Raw genomic sequence first — 5530 nt, forward strand, 5'->3', positions numbered from 1 at the left:
AAGCAGCAGAGAATCAGCCTAGAGAGGTCTTCAGTTTGCTAAATTGATACATTAGCATTATTAAATTCAATTTAGTGGCCCTCTTTAATTGCTTTTTCCTTTGCATTTGAATAATCAAAAGTAAAACGAGATTCTTCTTATACTATAGACCTGTGGCGGGGAGCATTTAAATTTGTTCGGCCACAAAAGTACCTGGGTACTCACTTCCCTTTCACTTGTCTGTTGAAGGCTTGAAAGGAAAAAAAAAATCAGTTACAGGGAGAAAATCTGCACTGAGTACCAATATCTGCTGGAATAAACAGGAGAATGTATTAAGACTTCAGCAGTTTTTGTGATGCACTCTGGCTTTCAACATCGTCTTCTGTCCGAGAGAGCTATTTTCCCCCTCACATCCTCCATAAGCGCCACCAGTGGAAGTGACATGTCAGTGATAATATTTATTTTAAAACTCTTATCAACTTGATGCTTTCTTTTCAGGTTTATTAAAGCAATGAAACATACCTTTCTGAAATACAGACTGTAAGGTGGTCAGTAGAAAATTGCTTTTATTTATATATATATATACACACAAACACACATACACACACACACATATAGTGGAAAATGAGGATTTATAGCAAAGTTTGTCCATAATAAAAAATACAAAAATTGTTTTATTAATTTTGTATGATTACAGTACTACACAAATTACAGTTTTCTCATATGTTCCAGCTGAAATTTTGTGGTTACATAACTCAAAATGACTGACGTTAGAAACTCTAGCCTTGACTTAATTTATAGTTCTGACAGAGGAAGCAAAATCAATCCACATATTTGTTTTAAAAATGTTCATTGAAATATTTTCTATTGGGTTTCTTGCAATACTCACTGTGATTTAGATCTCAATCCTAGAAAGATTTCTGTATCTGCTTAAATTCTTGTAGCATCAAGGCCTTATGCCTGGCCTACACCTAAAAATTAGATCTACCTAGCTACATTGCTCAGGGCCATGAAAAATGTTGTGTCCACCATGATGTAATTATGTTGACTTGACCTTCACTGTAGATGCAGCTAGGTTGATGGAAGAACTCTTCTGTCGACATAGCTACCACCTCTTGGAGAGGTGGGTAACTTACCTCAATGGAAAAACCTCTTCCCTCTCTAGGAACTGTCTATGCTATAGTGGCACACTTGCTGCCTTGTAGCTGTCTGCTGTAGCCACTGTAGTGTAGATATAGCCTTAGAATGTTAGGTTGACACAAATAGAAATTGCACAAATAATGCCTCAGTAAAGGACATCCAGATGAAGGCCTTACTTAAGGCTCCTGAGTTAAAAGAATGTCTTGGCTGAGGTAAATCTTCCAAATTAAGCTTTGCTTGGCTAAGGCCTCCAGATTTAAAGAGGCATTAATTAAGACTTCCTGGTTTAAGTATATCTTATTTAACAGTTTCTTCCTTACCGCTACTTAAGCAGTTCAGGATCTGTCATTTATGTGTATGTTACTAATATAAAGTAATTTAGAAGCATTAAAACAGTCCTAAAGGGATTTAGCAGCCCTGAGATGCTCCTGAAGAGTTTTATCAGCAGTGAGGCACCTTAAAGTGCTTTAGCAGCTAATTGTCTGATTTCTTTCTTTCTCTCTCACACACACACACACATCATTATTTTAAGGGTGAGATAAATGCACACAAAAAAATCAAACTGATATGTTAGGATTTCTAAAAGAACAATGAGTCATGTTGCTCTTACATTTTATTCTTGTTTTCTTTCTTAATGTACACCTTAATAATGAAGAGTTTGTTAAAATCATTTTGTAAGAGACATAGACTGTGCAATAGAGCTGAGATCACATTGCTTTAAAAACTCTAACTTTTCAATTTGCTAAATTTAGTATGCTTGAGTTCTCAGTGCTGCACTGTTAGTTGTTAAAGTTATACCATGCATTTAAAAAAAAAAAATCAAAGCTTCTGTTACTTGGACCTCACTCTATAGTGAAAGAGACCCTATAGTCAGGACTTGTTTACAGTACAAAATTGGTCAACTTAATTTAGGTTGACCTACAGCCACCGCAGTAATTCAATCAGCTGTTGGTGTCCCCACAACCCTGCTGCCGGTGGTGTGTCTTCACCAGGAACACTTGTACCAACTTAAATGGGGCATTGTGGGGAACTGACAGCTGAGTGTGGGACACTGACAGCCACATAGGGCTAACAGCGGGAGCCCCCCACCCATCCTGGGTGATAGCCCAAGCTGAGTCCAGGGCAGGCTCAATTTCACAGCATCTAGCCTACCAGCCGTGAAATTGACTTTCTTGTCAGTGTCATGGCTCTAGCTGTGAGCCCCCTGCTGCTCTGAGAGGGAGGCAGCCCTGAAACTGATAAGAATGACAGCCAACAGCCAATGTAAGTAATGCAGTATCTACATGAACACTGCATCACTTTAATTTAGGGTGACCAGATGTCCTGATTTTATAGAGACAATCTTATTCTTATATAGGCTCCTATTACACCCCACCCTGTGTCCCAATTTTTCACACCTGCTGTCTGGTCACCCTCCTTTAATTACACCAACATAAGTGCTACACTTCTTGTGGCGGTGGAGTTATGTTGGTGTAGCAGGCCACTTAGGTGGAAGCAGCATTCTAGTGTGGGTACGTCTTCAATCGATTTATCCGGGATTGATATATCGTGTCTCGTTAAGACGCAATATATCGATCCCCGAACGCGCTCACCGTCGACTCCGGAACTCCACCAGAGCGAGCGGCAGTAGCGCAGTCGACGGGGGAGCCGCGGCCGTCGATCCCGCGCCGTGTGGACCCCAGGTAATTCGATCCAAGATACTTCGACTTCAGCTACGTTATTCGCGTAGCTGAAGTTGCGTATCTTGGATCGATCCCCCTCCCCAGTGTAGACCAGCCCTGATATAATTAGTGTAGACCAAGCCTCTGTTTGGGCTGCAGAATTCAAATAAAGGATGTTTTGAACCGTTTGTTTCGGAGTCTCAAACGTATTTCTTCCTTTGATGACTTTAAACAACCTGAAAAATCTCATTGTTTGTTACACAAATATCAACAGGTTAGTAAGCTCATAGCAGGGTGTGTGCTCCAGAGCATGGAGACACTGGTATTGTTGGAACTCCCCCGTCATCTTTTGTTCCCTCCAAGATGAAATTTTGGCCAAATTCAAGGGCGTTTGCAAAGCATTTGGATTTCAACAGAACTGCATTTTGAAAAACTTGGAAAATGCAGTATCCCCACAGGTTTTCTGTCCAGCTCTAGTGCTCTATCACCCCCATCTAACATATCCAAGCATAGGCGCAAACTTTCCCCAGCGCCAGTGGGTGCTGGCACCTCCCCACCCCTGCCCCGACTCCACCCTTTCCCCGCCCCTGCCCGACCCCCATTTCAACCCCTTCCCCAAAGTCTCCACCCCAACTCCGCCCCCTCCCTGCCCCTATCGGACCCCTTCCCCAAATCCCCGCCCCGGCCTCGCCTCTTCCCCGAGTGCGCTGCTTTCTCTCTCCTCCCCCATCCCTCCCCCCTCCCAGCCCGCGCGAAACAGCTGTTTTGCGGCACAAGCACTAGGAGCTAGGGGGGGAAAGCGGGCACGTGGCGCACTTGGGGAGGAGGCGGAGGTGGAAGGCGGAGGCGGAGTGGAGGTGAGCTGGTCGGGGTCGGGGAGCTGCCGGTGGGTGCTGAGCACCCACCAATTTTTCCCCATGGGTGCTCCAGCCCCAGAGCACCCACGGAGTCGGCACCTATGTATCCAAGCATTTATATCAGGGAAGGGCAAACTATGGCCCACGGGCCGGATCCAGCCTGTCAGGGCTTTCAATGCGGCCCGCAGGATTGCCCGCCCCATGGTGCAGCAGGTCTAAGGCAGGCTCCCTGCCTACCCTGGCCCTGCAACGCACCTGGAAGTGGCCAACACCACGTCCCTGCAGCTCCTGGGACGGGGGGGGTGGGTGGGTGGGGAGGCAGAGGGCTCTGTGCGCTGCCCTCGTCTGCTTCATCTGCAGGTACCACTGCACCCGCAGCTCCCATTGGCCGGAAACAGGAAACAGTGGCCAATGAGAGCTTCGGGGGTGGTACCTGCAGGTGAGGGCAGCATGTGGCAGAGCTGCTTGCCCCCCACCCCCAGGAGCCACTGCCGGATGTACTAGCCTCTTCTGGGAGTGGCGCCCGGCTAGCCCCACTGTGCACTGCTGCCACCCCAGAGCCACTCGAGGTAAGCAGTGCTGTGCCGGAGCTTGCACCCCGAACACCTCCTGCACCCCAACCCCCTGCCCTGAGCCCCCTAACCCCCTGCCTTGAGCTCCCTGCCGCACCCCTCCTGCACCCCAACCCCCTACCACACTCCACACACCCCTTCTCCACCCCAATCCCCTGCCCTGAGCCTCCAACCCCCTGCCTTGAGCCTCCTGCCACACCTTGCACCCCTCTTGCATCCCAACTCCCTGCCCTGAGCCCCCTGCCGTACCCCTCCTGCACCCCAACCCCCTGCCCGAGCCCTACATTCATGGCCCTGCATGCAATTTCCCCACCCAGATGTGGCCCTCGGCCTCAGGCTAAAAAGTTTGCCCATACCTGATTTAGATCCATGGTCATCAAGGTATCCAAGTGCACCTAGCTTGATGGTACCCTTCCTCTCCATCTGGGACATATTTCAGCTTCCTTCGTCTACTTAATTTTAATATTTGTAAACCCCTTAATTCAGGGCAGGAGGCGGGTGGAGGAGTTGGGGCAGTGCTAACATCTGAGTAACGATCCGCCACTTATCTGTTGATAGAAAATCCTATTCAGCTACGGGAAAGGGTTTTAAATGAAAAGAAAATTTTGATTCCCTTAGTTTCGCAGCGAGCAGGGTTCGAACCTGCGCGGGGAGACCCCATTGGATTTCAAGTCCAACGCCTTAACCACTCGGCCATCGCTGCTACTGAAAGCACAATGCGCCGGTACGACACTTTACCAACAACAGCTTTGCCTGCGGTTTCCTCCTTCCGTTTGTCGTGTGGCCACAGACGAATGAGAAACGCGCCACACCGCCTTCCCACAGCCAAAGAGGAGCGGGCGGGCCCCATAGCCGCCCCCGCCCAGAGTTGGAGACAGAGCGGCCTAGGACTTTTTCTTCTTCTCGTGCTCTGCTGTTGGCCTGGTCCGAGTAGAGAGCTGGGTGTAGCTGCTCCGCGGCGGGCTGTGGGAGCAGGGGCCATGGCTAAGGGGGGGGGACGCTGCCGAGGAAGAGCCGAGCACAGAAGAACCGCAAAGACGAAAGCCGCCCGCCCGCCCGCCTCGTGCTGCAGCAGAGGCAGCGAGACAGGTGCGGGGGGGCCCCGGAGCTGTTACCAGAGAGTCTGACACAGACACAAACACCTGCCCGGCTGCCCCCAACAGCCTCCCAACGCACCACTAGCCCAGAAGAACCCCCCCACAACAACTGCACGCACAGCCCCGAGCACTACTACACCGCTCAATGCAATTACAGCCCCCACCACAGCCCCTTTCCCCTCAGCACAGCTACACCCCACCACCCTCTCCCCAGCACAGTTACA

The 5530-nt window shown here is 49.2% G+C and overlaps 1 non-coding gene across 1 annotated transcript; it reads right to left on the minus strand.

The window, feature by feature from the left end:
* Positions 1-4830: 4830 nt before the first annotated feature.
* On the minus strand, positions 4831-4912 carry TRNAS-UGA. The gene has a single exon. It is a non-coding gene; the product is annotated as a tRNA-Ser (tRNA).
* Positions 4913-5530: the final 618 nt, after the last annotated feature.

This window comes from Terrapene carolina, unplaced genomic scaffold (genome assembly GCF_002925995.2).
Source record: "Terrapene carolina triunguis isolate 2854851 unplaced genomic scaffold, T_m_triunguis-2.0 Scaffold95, whole genome shotgun sequence".
In the NCBI taxonomy this organism is placed as follows: Eukaryota; Metazoa; Chordata; order Testudines; family Emydidae; genus Terrapene; species Terrapene triunguis.